We start from the raw sequence: 21,012 nt of genomic DNA, 5'->3' as shown, positions 1-21,012 counted from the left end.
TCATGGCCAATACTAGCTTCTGTTATCACGGAATATCGGATCCTACTAGGCTTTTGAGCAGTACATTTTAAATTATAAGTTGTCATATATCCATCATCAGTTAGGCCATTACTTAGGCGATCAAAGTATGAGGCATGTAGCACGTGTTGGAAAGATGAGACGAGCATAAAACAGATCAATTGGAAAACTTAGGATATGGGAGGGCATTGTTTCAGAATGGAACTTATAAACAGGGAAAGAGGGTGTGGACTGGATTAACGTGGTTCAAGTTAGGAACAAGTGGCGAGCTCTTGTAAACAGGGTTAGACATTCGGATTCAGGCCGCGAATTTCTTGACTAACAAAGCGACTAAGAGCTTGTCAAGAAAAGCTGCTAACGGAAGTACTGTTCAAATAGAGGGGCGAAATTTCTGGCTTGTTTCAGAAATCACTGGGGTCCTATTTTTTTATTTTTGTTGTCCCAAATGACGTGCTTATAAAAGCCGAAATGAACACAATTCGAAAACAGCCTGAGGTTATTTTGAGGTTTGTTTAAGCTTACGTTTTGATATCACAGTTTAATCAATAACAACAGATGTCGATACCACGTAAAAAACATCGATTTCCGACAAACATCACACAATTTACAGCAGATTTATTTCGTTTCAGGAAGACATGACTCAGGCGTTGTTACACAGTATCGAGTATCAATTTTTCAATTTAATCTATGAAAAATGTGCTCATACAATGACACTATTGAACGATAATATTTCTTCAGTTTAAAAACTTTCACTAAGAATTTCTACAAACTATCACAATTTTCTGTATATGTCTATCGGAATTCTATTCCTTCTACCTTTATCACAGCATTTATAGTCGACCTTAATCCTTTCCCTTTACCCTTACCCTCAACTCATTTTATCTTCCTCCCCCGCTTTTCCCCAGCGTCAGCATCAAAATCAGGAGTAAATTCCAAGGATCTTTTCAGCCTCTTCATTTCCACAATACAAGACAAACTAGTTCTTTCTTAGTTTTTATCTGTTAAGAAGAACTTACAGAAGAGCTCCACAGCACAAACTTAAAATGTCCACAACCTTCTCGAAGACCAACACTACCCTTTCTAAAGTGCCACCGACTTCGCAAAACGTTATTAGGTCAATGTCGGCAACAGAATGTACAGTATCGTGTTTTGATTCCTCTAAGCTTCGTGATTTACTAGAATCCACTCCTTATTTGATAAATCCCAACAGAAATAAATCTGGTGGTATAAAGGCCGCCGATGGCAATGCGGTCACCAAAGAATTCTTGCAGTAAAGCAGTTGTGTTCGCGGTGTGAGCCACGTGTCAACATTTCCGGCGACAGATATATTTCCAATCGCGAACACTTCCTGACCCCCAAAATTCTGTTACCAGTCGGTGTATCGTCTTATTCGTTACTTCCTTGTAAGTTGTTAAATTATTCTCAAACAAGAGCCAACGATTTCGATGCGAAGTAATTTTCGCGAAAGAGAACACGTTCTGCTCGTATATACACCTTGTTGACAACTGCACGGCTTTAGAGCGACAGACATGAGCAGCGGCCTAGCAACAAGGTGACCTTAAATCGAGTATCACGGGAGATGTTAGAAGAGTCTATTACATGGGATGGATCTGTCTCTGATTTAATTTTTGTGACGTAGAACGCGACCGGTGTTGGGATGCGTTAAAAATGGCACAATCTGTATCATGATTTTGTATCTGATTTTGGCTTTTTCATGCTCATACATAATACATTTACTTCTATTTGTCTTTCATAAGTCCGATCCTGATATTCCCGTGCTATGTTGTTAACCAATTAGTACAATTTAGCTAGGTGATTCACCAAGTGGCTAGAATCCTGTATAAATATTCCATCAACCGATAGACACAAATACAAAGACAACACATTTCGACAAAACATGGTTGCCTCCGATGAACTCAGTTCAATTTAAAGATGGCTGTCTTCTGCATTGCACAACACCGCTACTATTTTCGTACTCATCGCCGATAAAACCTACAGTTCAATTCAGTTTAAAACCATGTACCCAATTACAAAAATCTGGCAGCAAATGTATGGGACGTAAAATTGTACAAACAAAATATTAATGAAAAACTGTGGAACTGATGTGCATAATCTGGAAACCAGACACGCTTGATATAAATGGGATGTGGATTCCAGTTTTCCCTCGATAAGTTAAATGTAATAAAGTGGAATGATAGTCATTCATTCGTAGCACAATAATGACAAAGTACAGTAACATAAAAATAACAGGAACAGTGAAGGCTCGGCCAGAAGAGTGACCACATCGATCTCTGGCAGAAGTGGTTCAATTATTCCCGTTATAACAAAGCTCAGAAAGCGGCTGAGATCCAATCACACAGAAAGTAACACACGTTTACGACGTAATCCTAACAACTCTCCAGGAAATGATGACGTTTTAAAGTAAACTTCTTAAGAGCGAAACAAAGAATATTATGTTGCATATGATATTCTCAAGGTTTCAAGATGGTGGCCTTCTGAATTGTGACGCGGTACGGACGTGTATATGGGTGTCATCGCTTCGGAGGAACACACTGCCTCCTTCAACAGAGCTGAGAATGAAGGCAGTTCCTGACAGATTTCCAGAGGCGCTTACAGCCTCCATGAATAGGGTGATGAGTGATAATAGAGGCAGTAAGCACTTCTAAAACGTCAGTCAATATCTGCTAGGCTACGTGGTGCAACATCCCTGAAGACAGCCATCTTCATACTCGTCGCCGTGAAAACTTCCAATTCTCCGCTAGCAAAATTTTACAGGCCTACATCCTGACAGACGGTGTCTTAAAACGTAGACGGAATAATAACAAACAGTTTTGGAAACATTCCTGAAATGTATTCTTCTAATTTGTATTTACTAGCTTTTTTCCAAATACTAAAATTTTTAGAAATTCTCTAACCGATTATTACACACCGTAATTATGTACTTTTGCTTGTCTTCACTTAGTTTTATTTATATTTACTTTATACCAATGTAATTCTAGTCCGAAGAGGAATTATCCGTTTTATCATCATTATTATTATTACCGCTACTATTGCATTATTCTCACACCTGAACAGTGTCTGTAATAACAGCCAACCAGAAGCGATTTCATTCTGAACACACCAAATTTTATGGAATGTCAGTCGGGCAAAGCAAACGTTTCGACAGTCGTTTAATGTGACCGCAGTGTCATACCAGTGACGTCACATCCGGGAACCCTACACTGAGGAAGCATGAACAGTATCTGGTTCCGGTATGTCGTCATTGCAATATGGAAACTTGACAGTGACAATATCTATCTTTCATTGACACGCCTACCAACACTGCAAACCAAAACTGCAGATAGCTACTCAACGCGGGTGCCCGGGGCTAGAAGCCCGACTCTGGGCGGGGTTGCGGGGGAGGAGGGGGTAGGAGGAGGGAGGTAGATTCTCCGCTATCAGTCCTCGGATTTCTGTTATACCCACAAAGTGATGAAACGTTTCTCCAGAAGAGATGATACAAGAGAAAAATAATACTAATACTCCAAGCCTTCTGTTTAAGGTGATTCGGGAATAACCAACAGACATTTTATGAAAACACCACCGTATCACTCAGATACTGAAACTAACAGATCTGAAAAATGTGCATGGAATATAAGCTTCAGGTGTGTTTAGACGACTTGCGTCATATCCGGTATTTATGTCTTAACACAATTCATGTATGTCTGTATTAATTAATTTTTATTTAACACGATTATCTTGGATACCGAACATCCCGACCTACATTCTTCGAATTTTCCATCGTCCCACCTGGAAAATTCCTAAATACTATCTTCAGATGAGTCGCAGTTGTGGACCTCCACATCCTCTGTAGCTGACTGCTCAGATGTCTTTCTCTACCATCGACTTCACGCAAATTAGGCAGCTCAAAAACGTATTTGAATTCACTATCAATTTCATGTACAAAATCTTACCACAAAGTATCACTCTATGGCAACAACGTCTTACTACTTACTCAACACACTTTTCTTCTGACTATTTCCTAACTAAAATAGAGGGACAAAATTACACCATTTATTTCAATGGAATTCGCCTGGTTAAACTAGCATAAACTACATGTTTCAACTTACTTTTAACTCGATAAAGCAAGTACTCATGTTGTTCTTACATTCCCTGAATAATCACATTTCAGTAAACTTAATTTACTTCTGATACTGGTATCAATATTCATGTAAAATGTGACGTAAAATTCCGAGTATATTATGTCAAGAACAGAGACATGCGAAAAAAGTGTAAGAGACATACGTAAATAGCAAGACTGTCTCATTCTGTTCAGGTTCTCACGATAGAACGTGCTCGTTGCTTTCTGATATAATTTTAATTTGATTTCCGTATCTGTAGGAAGAATAAGAATTGACAGAACACAGCACTACGACAAATGTCATACCAGAATCTTGAGAAATATAGAAATATGAAAAGAAAAGGTGAAGTACGGACTCTGACTAGTGACACTCCAATAAATTCGGACAGCTGAAATAAAACTGCGGAGAATCGCACTCTTCTTCTTCTTTTTCTTTTGGCTTAACTCACTTATTCTAAACAGCAGAGTCTTCGGAAGCTAACAGTCCTTCAGCTACTTAATAAATCCCGCGGCTTTTACGGAGCCCGAAGATTCATTACCGTGTTCACATAAACCCTTCGACAGTTCGTATGGTGAGCCAGATTAACCCAGTCCACCTTCTCACACCCTTCTACCTTATGACCCATTTTACATCCCCCAAATAGTGTAATTTCGTCACGTTTTCAGACTAAAATTTTGTATTTCACACGTGCTACAAGCCCCGCCCATCTCATTCTCCTTGAGACTGGACTTTTGCCCATGTATGTGCGTGTAGTGGTTGTTGTTGTTGTGGTGTCAAATGGCCAATACAAAAAAGGGGGCCCAGCATGATGGCTCTGTATTTTCAGCCGTCCCTAAAGGAGTGATGCACTGTGTATCGCCCCCTTCTTAAGATTTGTACAAAAAAATAAAAGCCAATAACTTGTAAGTTTAATATTACTGGCGCCAAGCTGTTTATTTATATAAGAGTGTATTCGTATTTCTGTCCTGGGATTACTATGACATTAATATTACTTTAACATGCTTTATGTTAGACTTTTACTTCATGGGCGGCAGACCAGCCCCACTGAACAAAACTTTCGGTTTTTCCTTCCTTGAATCGGCAGAATTTAACTAATAAAATTAAAATTTCCTGCTGCAGATTCAACCCCGTAGATGGAGGCATGATGCTCCTCCAAAATTTTAGTGTCAACGTACAAGCACACGGCGTCACAACTCATGACTGGAGTCTGTCTGTCTGTCTGTCTGGTTTTCCACTGTTCGTTGAACCCGGACAGTCCTATGTATCCCAGTTGACATATCGTCACTTTAAGAAAGACGTATGCTCCAACATTTTAAAATATATTGTATTCCCAACGTTCATCACAGTAGCAACATTATTACCCATATATTCCGAGCCTGAAACGCAACTCATGGCACAAAGTATAATACCACGTGAGAACACGGTTTTATCGTGGACTACCCTCCACGATATATTATATTTTAAGACATTTAAAAATAAATCAATAGGTAAATTTTGTATCCGAAGTCCCAATGAACACAATAATGCTATTCCCCACTTAAAGTGCCCTTATCATCCTCGTGTTTACTTAAGCTGATTAGATATTTGTTAACAAATTTAATTATCCTCCGTGCGGGAAAGTATACCATTCTTTTCCGATATTATACTGACATTTCCTTAACAACGCACATAGAGTAATAAAAATAAAAGAGAGATTTGTGTAAATTTCTTTATTCGTATTACACATGAACATCCGTATTAACGAAATGGGGGGGGGGGGTAAAAAAGAAAAAAAGATGGAGGCAGCAAGGACCTCTGGAACGTCGATAAAGTTCTACCACACTACACCGCGCAATAACCCAGAAGACAGCCATCTTCAGACTCACCGCCGTGAGAACCTCATATCCTACACTGTCTTTATTTCCATACATTCCATCTTGAGACGCTGTAATTTTACACATTCCGCCGCCATTTATGGAAACCCAAAGTTCATAACCATGATCACAAAGCCCCGTCACGTATCCCTGTCCTGAGCCACATTAATTCAGTCCACACCATAACATAAATTTTAATGTCAATTTTAATATTATACTACCATATACTCCTAGGTTTCCCAGGTGTCGTTCAATTCGTCTTCTGACTAAAATCTGGTATGCATTTCTGAACTCTCCGGTAAACAACGTAGGTTGATAATCTTATTCTGTAATGCTGAGTACTAAGCGTAAGTCTTAGTCCGTTTCTTGTTTGTACAGTGCAGCTCTTAACCAACTTATTGGTAACTGAGGATATATCTGAACCGAGACGATGTTATGAAGACCAATGATTAATTCTATGGAGCACAATCTTTCTTGAAAAGCAAAGAGTCTTTTATACAACTCAAAGGTCCTTCCTGTGTTCACAAGAGCAAATAATCGACTCCTACTGTGATCTGGAAAACACAAAGTTCCTCATGTTTATACGAGAAAAACAAAATGGCGGATGTTACTACGGAACATTGCTGAGGTACTTCATGCAGTCTTTCCTACCGCGAAAACCGATATTGACACTGAAAGGGTTAGGGCGTACAGTGAGCATGCAATGTTCGCAGACAGACGGACAAACAAACAAGTAATTATTAAATGAGGTTTTAAACTTTCACCGCTTTTAGAATTTGAATTGCGGTCTTCCGAGTTATGATGCCGTGTAGTGTCTTGTGGGAAGTTTACAGACGCTTACAAGACGCCACAAGTGATCTTCATCCTCAGCACATCAACAACGTACCACCTTCCGCATGACAAGACAGCCCACAAAAATGGAATATCTGACATCCGAAACACATAAAATCCTTTGGATAACGCAACTGAGTTACTTCATTACCAACGCGATGTAGTTAGAAGAAGGCTGTCTTCTGAGTTGTTACGCCATATAGTCTAGTAGAAACTGACCGATATTTCAAAGGTGCTTAATGCCTCTATCATCAGGGCGATAATGATGGAGGCAGTAAGCAACTCTGAAATGTCGGTATACTTGGTTAAACGGTGCAACACCCAAGAATACAGCCATCTTCATAACCATCGCCGTGAGAACCTAAAATATCACATGATAGGACTACAGTCTGCATATGGTATTGACGGACATAGATGGCTGTGAATTCCCGCCACTGACTACTAACTCCAGTATAGGAGATATTAATTTGTTTTGTTTAGATTGTCTTTTGCTTCTCACTTCGCATAGCGACCTCTACGTACTGACAACTGGGGAGAGTAGAAGACCACCGAAATGGGCTGAGCAGTTAACACAGATGGAACGTTGAAATCAGAACCAGAAACGATTTCCCCATAATGCATTAGTTTTATGCAAACGAGTGCAAGAACCTGTGAGAATTCAACAATTTACAGTTTACATTTGTGCGTTGTTCTAAACAAGAATTCAAATTCATATTCAAGTCTGCATGATTCTATATGACAGTTGGTAACCTCCAGAGACTTCTAGGGTCTGTTACTGAACTTTGTAAAATGTTGTCCCTTTTCGTCCTCATGGTTGGACACTGCTCGTTACTCCCATACATCCTTAACCATTGACACAACAGCAGGGATGTATAAACGCACCCAAAACGAGCTCCTCATCTGCCCACGTGCGTCAGAGTGACCAACTATGTTTCCAGGGCTGTTACAGATACAGTACACATTCCTCCTTGATCAGTCGACGGGATATCAGATATTCAGAAATGCCCAGCTCTTTTATTGAACACAAAAGTTCATTGCCGTCATCACTAGAACCCACCTCAAGAACTAATACTTGAGCCAGTTGAATCCATTTCATACAACCACTTCCTGTTTCTTGAATATGCTTTTGAATATATCATCCTGTCTGCACAAATGTCTCAAAAGTGGTATTTTTCAGTTTACTTGAGGTTTAAGCAAATGTTTTTATATATGTTTTCTTCTTAACACTGCGTCAGATATGGAGACAGAAGAACCACATTCAAAATTATGGTTTCAAAACCTTATTAAAAGGTATTACTTGGGAGCTCCATGCATAAATGTGAGCATAATATTACGATGCTTCTCAGATATACGTATTGTATAGTTCTACTTCCGGTTTATTAAACGACGCTGCCGCCAACTCAACACTACGCAGCGAAGGATGGTAGGATAATTAATGAACACTGAATTTGGCCTAATTTAATGCACTATCCTGGAATTTTCTTGGACACGCATTGAAAATACGTGTGTATGTCAGTTATCTGAAGATGTGACCTGGATTTAACCGGCGCAGGAGAGGCCAAAGACGGGGTATTTGAAGCAGAAAGTTTAACAGAACTATTTCCAACCTGACTGGCGACCAAAAGCGGTTCTAGCCGTGGCCACCCCTGAAACGGAGTGTGAGGGAACGGCTAAAATAAGCTCTAAAAATAAAGGCCTTCTTTTCTTGTACCCAACCCTTCTGTGTACTGCAGGCAAGTCTAGACGGCCCGTCCCATTTGCGGATGATGTAGGCACCCTTTTCAACCAGCTATACCCTATCTTCTTCTTAGGCTGACGTGAACCGTTGCTTTTCTTTGTGCTGTTGTGTTGATGGAAAAAAGAAAGGCCTTCACATTGTGTTCTGCTGAGGGTAAGAGAAAATCTACTGGCCCATCAGCAGTTTGTGCTCAGGATAGTTGACACAGCTTCAAGAAACACAAACTGGATTTTCATTTCTTCGTTATTTCACTTTTAACTTTATACAACAGTCTTCTTGAGAAGCCAAGTCACTCAGATGGCCCAAAAATTCCCCATATTTTATCAGAACCGAAGACCATCGCCATTTTCACAAGAGCCAGTTTAATCCAACCCACGTCCTTATAAGATCCCTTTAATCCTCTCCCGAGTAATCACTTATCTTCGGTGTTTCCGACTAAAATTTTGCATGCATTACAAATCATAAAGCTACATTTTCTGTAATTTTCTCTATCATCCTGTTATTCTCCCGCTTATGTTCAGAAATGACACACTGAAGCTAGAAACGCCTCAGCTGTCCTTGCGTCGTCATACAGATGTATGAGAAAAATTGGTCCACTCATTCTTAACCTCAGGAACAGACGAAAGTGGGTGGTCATCGTCAGGCTCCATCAATTTTATCCGCAGAGAAAGAGTCTCCTGTACTCACCCGATAGGCTGAATCAGCTGGACCTAGCGGCAAAAAGATAAATCACTATCCCTAACGGGAATCGAACCTTAATCATCCATCCCATGGCGAATCATTGTGATATTCCTGTTTTTATGTATTAAAAACAAGACATTAGAATAAATCGAGTTACTGGTCATGATGACGTACGGCTATTCTTAACCTTGGCACTAGATGGAGGTTAGCTGCATGCCCAGTCCGTCTCTGCCACCCAGAAAAGAACCTCAGGTAAGCTCCGGAGCCGGTCCAGACCTTTTAGCGAGGAGAAAAAAATGTTGCCCTGCCGGAAATCAAACCTGGGTCATCAAGCTCAGCCATTTTACTGACTAAGCTGTCCCGACTCCTAAGACAACTTCAAACTTATCTTCCAGAAAAGAACATCAAATTAATTACCACAACCCGAAAGCATGCAGGTCTAATCTTTGGCCGCTCTTTTAGAACACAAGCAACATGCCCACAGTCGCGTCATGTAACGTAACAAACAGGTTTTCACAGCCAGTAGTAAGTTCATGCCATGCAATTATTCAACACAAATGGCACTGTAGTTACACGTGTTGCCTATATGAAGGGGTATATAAAGAGAAAGATACCAGAAGCAAAGTTAACTTCTATAACAATTTATTGGAAGATGATGCAATAAACACTGCAGTGATGTAAGCGACAGATACTTTGGACAAACAAAAACGAAAAGGTGTGATCCAAAGAATAACACGTAGGCATATGAATCAACGATACAACATGCACTTTCCTGCTAATAAGCATTGCACTTATTGGAGATAACAAATTTGTTCAGATAAAACCCTATTGGTGCAAAGCAACCGGACTATGGACATCTTAATAACAAATCCCTAGTACGTCTGCGCAAAACCTGAAGCCTTAAACCTCGGACTCCCATTAAAATACATAGCAAAACTTCACTAATATCAAACTACAACCTGGTGTTCTCTTTTTTCGACAAGTAATATTTTGTGTAATCACAGTGAGAGGGAGCGTACAAGTAGCACTAATAAGCAATGATGCTGAGTGGTTTAACTCTTATCACGCGACAATCTCTGCAAGCCGCCTTCTTCCTTGAATTCTATAATAGCAGAATGTCCGTACGATCCACTACATGTCAAACTGGCGGCGCTCTTCAACGACGCGTTATGGGACTCGACTCAGTTCACGATATGCGGCCCACAAGTTCCATTTTAAGTTTGAAATTCATGTCAAACCGCTATTTTTGCACCCCTGTTTCATACTTCAATTAAATAAAGTAAAAATATGTTTAAATTAAATTAAAATTTATGTGTGCTTGTAGAAAAAAATAATGAAACGAAAACTTTTCTTACGTTTAAGCCTGAAATTAACCCTACGACATTATCGTACTGTCCGACAGCTAACTAACTAACTAACTAGATGGCTTAAAAAGAACAATAATCACAAGTGACAGAAATCATCACCGATCAATCTAGTAAATGATTTGACACTCATTCAGTTCACGCTCCATGCATCTGTAGTGAGAATAATGAAAACGCTGGTGACATTAAGACGTACCACGAACAGCTCAGTAAAGTTCTTACTGATGTCATTTAACCCGAGTTTCACAAATCAAGAATACACGCTCTGGCTAAAACCGCACTGGCGATATCAAAGCTGGAAGAGTTGTTGTTCTTCGTCTTAAGTTTCCAGGACCCGCAATGTGAACTTACAGTTCCAAGTTCTCATAACTTAGCCGTACAGCAACAACTTAGATGCTTTAATATACAATGTTTTTGATTTCACTAAAGCCTTGTGGTAAAACTCAAAGGTTCACCGCTGCTACCACCACAGCCTCCCATCAGATACGATCCTGGGGCGGTTCCTTCAATCACCTATGTTCATAACAAAGGGTAGAAACCCTGAACATGGAAGCGACACATTCCTTCCACCTACATGGTGTCACAACTCAAAAGTTTACGATCCACATTTTGAAAATCGTGGGAACCACAAATCTAATACTAGCAACTTAATTTGTTGTTCGATCGGATTAAATCATTGCGTTTCACATTCATACAGAACAAATGACAGAAATGTTGCTTGAATATTATGATTTTCAGCGTTTTGGAACATAAAAAGAAAGATAAATCAAAATTATCTTAGTAGAAAGGTTCTCACGGAGGGGGGTACTAGGATGACTGGATTGTGGGTCATAACGCAGTGTAGTCTGGTAGACGTTTAGCAACGTTTCTGGGGAATTTGCTGTCTCCATCATCAGGATGGTAAGCATCCTCAAAATTATCTTCGCTCCCAAACTTTTCAGATTGGCAAAACTTCTCTAAAAAAAATACAAGAAAACAGAAAAACCACTGAAATGAAAATGACACAGAACAAGGCAATGTTTGCACGACACTTACCGGCCTGAAAATAAAAATAATGGTGAGTCACGCAAATTATTTCCACTGACAAACCTAAGATGCTACATCGGAAACTGCAAGTCAGGGAGTACGCTCTGGGTTATTATCTGCTGCAATGTAGAGGGCTGAAGTGAGGATGGACAGACAGGCCGCTGAGCATAGCAGCCCCCTAACTCATGTTCTTAAACGTGACATCCCGGTGGCAGTTTTATTCTGCCCGGTACATACGGACAGAAACAGTTTCCTCATTTAGAATTTCAAAATGAAATTGTTTTGACGAATGTAGTGACATTCGCGGAATATGTCACGTAAAACTGCGGTACTACGGAACACTGTTTCAGAATCATTGTCCTACGTACCGAACAATGAATTAAAATAACTGATCTCTATTGTACCAATCTCACACACTGCTTTCTAATATCAAACGCATTTCACCTCGCCACTGACAGAATTAGCCTTTTAGTGAAAGAGTATCACATTGAACAATAGACGTTAAAAACAGTAACATAAGGACCAATTCTTCACAAACTGGAAGAATAATTTCATTTAATATTTCATCTCAGGAGTTACGCAAAGAATTTCTCAACATAGCAAAATGACAGAAAGCATGAATCATAAAATATCTGCACTTCTCCTTGACTCGAGAAGGAAAAAAGAGAACAAGATTGTAATATTCTCCCAGGAGGAATGAGAAGTAGCTGGAGAAAGGAAGAGTGTATCGTCTTCAAGAGAGAAGGAGAGATCAGAAGTACACAATCCTTCCATCCCTACCCTGGGACAAACGCCCAGCTGAGCGCTCGTAGACGTTGGCGGGGACTGGTTACAGCCTAGCGCAGCCAGTTGCTAGCGTCCCGGGCCGGTTGTTGAGGGTTGGGAATGAGATCACTCATCGGCCAGTGGAAGGTCCGCTCACCGCCAACTCGGTCCCGCAAACCGACCCGACTTCATTATAAACACACAATAGGAAACTTTAAGTAGGAGTTATATTAAAGGTTATTCAATACCAGTGAAGTTGTTTTCGTGGGAATTTTTTTGTAAAGATTACTTGACCGTTAACAACGGTTCAACATTATGCAGCAAGCTATATCACTAGATTCTTTCTCTAAAATATCTTGCGTTCAAACGGTAAACTATTATACCGGTGCGGGACAGCTCAACAGATACACAGGGTTATACCAGAAAATGATATCGTTAAACACGATTCATGGACCAGTGAGCAATAGGATACTGAAAAGAATGCAGTGGACGGCTGGGAACATTCTCACACGGGACTGTGACAACAGCTCATATGAAGATTTCTGTCTTCTGGGTTGTTGCGCTGTGTAGTCTGGTAGATGAATCGCCCTGATGACGGAGGCAGTATGACCTCAGAATCGTTGGTACATCTACCAGACTACACAGCGCAACAACCCAGAAGACAGAAATCTTCATACTCATCGCCCTGATGACGGAGGCAGTATGACCTCAGAATCGTTGGTAAACATCGACCAGACTACACAACGCAACAACCCAGAAGACAGAAATCTTCATACTCTGATGACAGAGGCAGTATGACCTCTGAAACGTTGGTAAACATCGACCAGACTACAGAGCGCAACAACCCAGAAGACAGAAATCTTCATACTCATCGCCCTGATGACGGAGGCAGTATGACCTCAGAATCGTTGGTACATCTACCAGACTACACAGCGCAACAACCCAGAAGACAGCAATCTTCATACTCACCGCTGTGAAAACCTCATATCATACAACAGCTGATACGTTTGGGCGGTAAACCGTGTAAAGACACAGCGGAGGTAAAATTCCAAACATTCGTAACCTCAGTACCACATGAGAGTGATCCCATCACTTTACTGCAGCCGTTTTGTAAGCATTGATTGCGCATTCGACGTGGAGCGAACAAAACTAAATCCTTTCCCCCGTCCCCCCGTTATCGTGCCATCGACGGTCCAATCCGTACCCCGTAAATTAATGACTCAGGTGCTATTTGTTAAAATCAAGCATAATTGTTAAAATCTATTCTCGTTCATGTTTTACGGATTAGTTTTTCTGGCATGTTTCAGTTCAAAATTAAGTCTAAAATTATGGATTCTTGCACATTTGGTAAAAATCCCTGAGCAGAGAATCGGCCCATCGCAAGACTCTTCTACCCACATAAGTCAGTACAAACATCTCTGCCTCGAGTGGGATTCAAACATGTGTTCGTGAGAGGTTGTGGCTTCGTTTGTAGGCCCGAAGGCTGATCATCCTGACGTCCAAATAAATGGAGCTATACATTAAAATAGGCCACAACACATAAGTTCAATCTCTACAAAATAACCCCACTGAACAGTGTTCAACTTGAGAATCAGGCAGTCAGACGGTCAAGAAATTCCTCGGCTTTTATGGAAACCGAAAATTTCCCAACAGTCCGCCACTCGACCCTTCCTTCAGCCAGATAAAACAACTCTCGACCTTCACACCCTACTTCCTTAAAACCCATTTGATTACTGCCTTCCCATCTGCTTCTAGGTTGCCCATGTGATTCTCCCCTTCAATTTTTCCGTCTAAAATGTACGCATTACTCTTCCACGTACAAACCCACAAATCCCAATGTTAGAGTTCTGGGAAATAATTATTAGTAAAATGTTTACTTCTGAGAGCCATTATAACCTTGCAACTCCGTATTTAAGTTCCAGAATTGACTTGAATAACCTTACATTCGTAAGATGTGCCATTTTGTGAAGATATTAGCGGGTTTCCTTTCTACTGACATTGAGACACAATGGAACCCTACACAACGATCAGCAACTGTATCAGACACCATCTGATCTCAGGATCTGAAAACTTGTAAGATTTTAGGTTTTCACAGCGGTGAGTATGAAGATTTCTGTCTTCTGGGTTGTTGCGCTGTGTGAATCGCCCTGATGACGGAGGCAGTATGACCTCCGAAACGTTGGTTAACATCGACCAGACTACATAGCGCAACAACCCAGAAGACAGAAATCTTCATACTCATCGCCCTGATGATGGAGGCAGTATGACCTCTGAAACGTTGGTTAACATCGACCAGACTACACAGCGCAACAACCCAGAAGACAGAAATCTTCATACTCATCGCCCTGATGATGGAGGCAGTATGACCTCTGAAACGTCGGTAAACATCGACCAGACTACAGAGCGCAACAACCCAGAAGACAGAAATCTTCATCTGGAAACTTCTGCGATAAGCGTTATGCATTTGTTTCCTTCCGTCGTCAGTCGGAGCAGACACACCGCTCCGAGCGCTCAGTAACCCCTGTGGATAGGCAACGTGCCAAGAAAGCTTTCGCGGAACGTATAGGGCTGGCGTTTGGCACTAAAATGAGAAGTGAGTTTAACGCTCCGGCTGTCTTAAACTTCCGAAAGCCAAAAATGTGAAATGCAACTAAGGCCCTGCGTAATTTAACGACAAACAGATGGAACAAGGCGCGGCGTTTGACAACTTAACCTCACACGCTAATGCCAAATTTGTATTTCTTGACTTATATTCAGAAAAAGACTACAAATTTTGAGTCTTCATGTTTTTAAACTGCGTTACTTGCGATTAAGTTTGGAAGAAAACAAAGAAAAGGCAGGTAAAGCGGGAAAGAAATGGAAGTAAGATGAAAATAACATATAAAGATATATAGAGAAATAAAGAACGAAAGAGAGAATGAAATACACCATTAAAACTAAGAAAATGTAAGAAATAAGGAGACAGAAAATGGAATGAAAACAACGGAAGAAGCAAATAGACATTACAAATCATTGAAATGATTGCAGGCTCGAGTGCTGCAGAAGAACGCCTGCGTGTCCGAAAGTCAGTTCTGGGGCTGTCTTGCTGACTGCCGACTTCCGGCGGTTGGCTTGATACTTTCTCTCCACTGCACATCAATTCATAACAATCGTATCATTGACATACATGACTATGACTCCATTTATCTTTAGGTCTTTTCTGTCGCCGTGATTTCATGATTCACTGGCGTTACTACGTGCTCTGCTTTGCGACTGAATCCCACATTCCCATCAGTGGCTAGGAACACTGGTCACTCCAAGCGTGAGATGCAAACTTCAGCTTTCGAAGTTTAAATGAAGAACTGACAAGAGCGCTATGACTTACGCGCAACCTGGGGCTTGCTACATCACACGTACGAGAGGCCAGCGTCTTTAAATCAGCGTTACTGTTGCTACGTCATTTTTACAGCAATTCCTAATCTGCAATGACGGAGACTATGAATAATCAACGCTGTTGCACAAAGCTGTATTCACTTGTTTCGAACAAATGCAGCGGTCTTGAATTCAACCAAATGGCGCAGGACTGTACCTAACTTCTGAACATTTTAATTGGCTGATCCTGTTTTTGTGGTTTAACACCTCGTACACCTGTTTCTGTGGCGAATGTTATGGTCATTTGTTTGGTGTCAGTACTCGCAGCGTGAATTTGGTGGATATTACAGAGAAGCGTTGATTTTCGCTTGGAAGAAAGACCAGCGGCTTTATAGGGCAGACTGGTTCTACAGTTTAATATTGGGGGCCCTGTGTATGTGTGTCCGAACTCTGGCAGAAGAACCGGGAGATTCAAAACAGCAAAAACCAAAGCCTGCCGTTGAAGACCTAGCCAGTTGACTAATTCGTAAAACCCACCTAAATCTTAATTCTCCCACACTAAAATTCTGCAGTCTTAACCAGAGGAAACGGTAAAGTGGTTAATCAAAAACCTGCTTCTTCGGGGTTTACATTCTTACCTTGGAAGCGTAACAATTCTCGCACTTTTATCACAATGCTTGACAAAGGCAACAACAGTAACCATGACGTCCGTTACTGTTGCCCGATTTTCAACAAAACTAGCATGAGTCGACACATTTCAGCAAAAATCCTCAATATCGAAGTTCATGAAAACCCTATCAGTAAATCTTGAATGTTCATGCGTTGACAGACTGTAAATATTTTCAGATCTGAATATGACTGTTATGCCTGCTGAAAAGCTTAGTTTAAACCACTCTGAAAAGAGAAAGGCTGACTGAAATTAAATAATAAAGAAACCTAAAAAAAAAATATTAAGGCGGAAAGCCTGTTACGGAAGAGACCAGTGTGCTACGAACTCAAATGTTGAGAAAGTTGTGATGGTTATGAAAATAATTTTACACAAGTTTTGAACTAATCTTCGTAATGTAATTGAAATCTACGATACATTTAAACAAAACAAAAAATCGCCCCCGGGTGGGCTCGAACCACCAACCTTTCGGTTAACAGCCGAACGCGCTAGCCGATTGCGCCACGGAGGCCGACGAGCTTCATCACCAACTAACATGATACACAAGCGACTTATAATCCAACACGCTATGGACATAAAATAAATAATCCGTTCAAACTTCACTGTTTTTACATTAACATTAACAATAGCACATTCACAAATGTACTGGTACATTGTCTCCGCCATCTTCTTCCGGAATCGAATGACTGATTCTGTCTCTCTTACAGACAGCCAGGGATAGGAGTTCAATCCGAAACCGAGGCGATGTTTGGAACTAAATTAATAATGTGCAAACTTTAGTATGACACATATAACATATAATTTCGTATGAAGGTCTGGTTGATGGTTGCGTAACCGGTCTGATTAAAGCTTATGCTAATTAACACCACTGTACAGATAACTAATATTTAGACTTATACAAACACTAATACGTCGACTATATAACAGCGATCTGAAAACTTCATAGTTTCTGATATGGCTGTCTTCGGCCAACTTCACATTTGCCGCTGTGGAAACTTGACATCCTATTTGATAGTTTCTCATTTGGTGTAAAGAAACTTGTGCCTTTAATACAACCCGATGACTCATTATCATATTCCCAGAAACGGCTGCTGAGTTCAGTCCACCTTTTTCCGCGTTTTCATATTTATTTTATTTTATCCTGGTCTCACGTAATCTCTTATCTTAAGTCTACCCCAAAAAAATATAACGTATGCATAAGAATACCTCAGTTCCTCATGCGTGCTACATGCCCCACCATATTTCCCTCCTACATTTTATTGACCTAATAATGTTAGACCAAGAAACAAATGCCACTACATTTTAGTTAGCGAGGCGAGTAGCCTTGTATGTTCTCGTTGAAGAAATAGCACTCTGAAAGTTCCATGGGCCACTCGATGCCTTGAATGGTCGGTCGGTTTCCTGTCCCACGTGTGATGTCAAACCAGAACCTTCCGACCTGCCTCTTACAAAAAACACACCCTTCATAAAGCAGCCCGGTGAAAACGTCCCACCAAAAGAACGTGGTTATCACGTAGACCAGTCTCTTTCCCACAAACAACCCCCTTCGGGTGTCCCGGTTTAGTTTTACCCTGACCTGCAGGCAAGAAGGTTGCAGATTCGGACAGTTCTTCTAGGATGAAAGAATTTCACATTTTGCATACTTCAGATGCTTGTTATTATATTATTCGTTAGGGAAAGAACTTCATTACTACGTCCCGAGTGAAGCTGTAGTTCGTACAGTAAATCATTTACCTGAAATCAGTTTGTTCTGGAATTAGAATCAGTGTTTACAGTGCAAGCCCATTGCTGATGGCAAGATATACAGAAATATGAGTTCGCACTTCACGTTAAAACGCCCTATGATGGACTGCAAGGAAACCGCGAATAAGCAGCGGAAAATGCATCAGTGGGAGTGTGTGTTGGCGATGTAGACGATAATCCTGGTAAGTTTTAGGAATTAGCTACTCACTATTAAGATGTTTCATAAGACACACAATTTTCCAAGATTAAAATTTGTTCAATGCCTGACAACGTTCTTTCTTTGTCGCAACAATAACTAAAAAGTATTTTATTTTAATTAGTAACAAAGCGGAACCTCGATATAACGCGAGTTTCGGGGAACAGCTTCAGTACCCGCGTTATATGTGAAATATGTGAAACATATGTAATCGTATTGGGGGACATGATCACAGGTATTATAAACCGGCTACATGCTTCATGATGTTAGTTCTACAAGGTCCCTTTTTCTTTCAAATATCATTTAAGATACACATATTTACGAACACTAAGAACACTATTATTTGCAATTGATTAAAACAATTTTCTTATTCAATAAAATCTTCTCGGGCAATCAGCCGCGTTAGCTGAATATAGGCTACAAAACGCAAGCACGCATGGCTATGATAATAAATGCACACGAAGTTTTCATGAAGATGAATTTGTACCACACAATTACACATAGCGCTGGATTTCTTTGGTTGAATTTTTTTTTCTTTTTTGGGATCTGATAAAGTTAGAATTGTAATAGAAGGACCAGATACACGAATTCATTGAAGAGAAGAGTTAATTCAGGATATTAATAAGGCAAAATGCACGAAATTTTCGAGAAGTGCCATCCCGCATCCACAATAAGTAATCGGTACTCAATCAGCAGGCTCAATGCGAAACATCCCACAAGACAGCAGCCATCTTCATACATTCTGGGATCTTGCGCTGTGCAGTCTGCAGTGAAGTTTACCGAAGTTTCAAAGGTGCTTGCTGATTCCATCACCATACTCGCTGCCGTGAAAACCTGAAATCTCACCTAGAAACCTCTATGGCGTTGCTACACTTAGCTACTTTTGGAGAGTCAAACTTCTGCCAGACTACACAACGCAACATCCCTGAAGACAACCATTTTAAAACTCGATGCCGTGAGAACCTGACATCTCACAAAATACATGCCATTCGATTATGGCAAGCTTCAAAACAAGAGCCACAATGCGAATCTGAGTTTTGTAACTAGGACTAAATCACTGAAAGAAATCCTGTTTAGGCTGATTCTTCCCGGAAGTAAGGATGCCTCTGGTTGCCGCGGTGGGGAATGAAAACGAGCCTTTTGTGTTGGGTCGGGATTTGAAAACACTTTCTTTTCTAGACCACAAGACAAGGAAAGATGACTTTTAACTTCTTCCTTTCCTGCATTGTTTATACACAACACCTCTAGAGGCATTTTTTCGCAAAGGTTGCATAACCTCAGGGTGATTATCTTAAACACGGAAGATAGTTCAGGCAGCCTCTTGCAATGAAGATAAACGATCAACGGCTACGGAGAAGGGAAAGAACAAAGATTTCGTGGAATTAATGCACGGAGAAACATGCATAAAAAATAAAATCCGCTTTCCACATCACCACGAGTTGTCCACATTAAAACGGTAAATTGATATTCTTCGATAACGGATGTAATGCAGTTTGCTAAGATACTAACGTCGTACAAACTTCCACTCGGATCCACTTATGGTTTTCTAGCTAATGTAACCATACTTCTCCCCGGGTGTTCTTAAAATGAAATCAACTCAACTGAAATAATAAAACTGTCGCATTCGTAAATGGTCTCCTAGCAAACACCAAAGACACAGGACAGAAAGAAACGGAGAGCTAGAGTTCGTGTTATTTGTTAAATTTTCTGTTTTTGTACAAAAGAATAAATATGCGCACATACAATACCGATATATGACCTACATATAAAGACCTCATTAGGATCTGAAAGATTGTATCGGGCATTTGTGAACACGGCAAAGAACATGAGGCTTCCATAAAGGACGGGGAATTACTCAACTAGCTGAGCAACTTTTAGCTTTTCAGAAACGTCTCTGACTCAAGGAGTTGGTTACCTTTCCAACGAACATACTATAGATATTTGCCCCATCATGTATGAAGGACCGGAATAGCCAAATCTGTGAGACATCACACACTCCCCAATAACAAGCAAAAGACAATTAATATCTCAACATCATCGTGGGACGAATTAAATCATTTCTCGGCTTTTACTTGGCCCCCCCTGTACATACCAAGCAGCGAGAAGGAACACTGTAGTTATATGATTTGTTAAAAACTTACGAAAACGATGAAAATGGATATTATAAATTTGTGTCAATTTTTGGTAAGATAGTACCTTTCAGTTAATCGGCTGTGTACTTTATCTTACCACTAAATAGAGGCCATACAATAATAAGCAATGTTTATTTTCCAGTCAGCACAGACTGATCTTTATAGCCGCTTCACTAGAGAAACAAACAGTTCTCACTATTGTATATCTCAGACACGTTGAAAGCATTCTAAATTGATGGTCGTGGAGGGGGGGGGGGGGGTGAGATCGGTGAACATTGTCAGAATATATTATTTTGGTTGGCAAGGCACTGGTACGACGAACTGACCCACAAATATATCTAACGTTACCATTACTTTTCGAATTGGCTGATCGTAAAGAGGTCCAGTTTACTATTCAAATGTACTTGACAAAAGTACCAGTTGAGATTTCAGATTTTCTTGCCTCTGAAACGTCGGTAAGTGTTCCTATCAGACTAAACGGCGCTAAAAGCCGGAAGACGGCCATCTTCGGACTCGCCGCCGTGAG

At 40.5% G+C, this 21,012-nt stretch overlaps 1 protein-coding gene and 1 non-coding gene across 8 annotated transcripts in view; both read right to left on the bottom strand.

Annotated features, from left to right (window-relative positions):
• Nucleotides 1-21,012, bottom strand: part of wge (BAH domain and coiled-coil containing protein winged eye) — a 281,527-nt gene that overhangs the window by 146,465 nt on the left and 114,050 nt on the right. The window lies entirely within an intron of this gene.
• TRNAN-GUU (transfer RNA asparagine (anticodon GUU)) lies at nt 16,853-16,926 on the bottom strand. Its single transcript has one exon. It is a non-coding gene; the product is annotated as a tRNA-Asn (tRNA).

This window comes from Zootermopsis nevadensis, unplaced genomic scaffold (assembly GCF_977971745.1).
Source record: "Zootermopsis nevadensis isolate Lab colony 2312 unplaced genomic scaffold, Znev_1.0 Znev_ptg000003l, whole genome shotgun sequence".
Classification (NCBI taxonomy): Eukaryota; Metazoa; Arthropoda; class Insecta; order Blattodea; family Termopsidae; genus Zootermopsis; species Zootermopsis nevadensis.
Note: the sequence above shows the minus strand (reverse complement) of the source record. Positions and strands in the feature narration are given on the sequence as shown.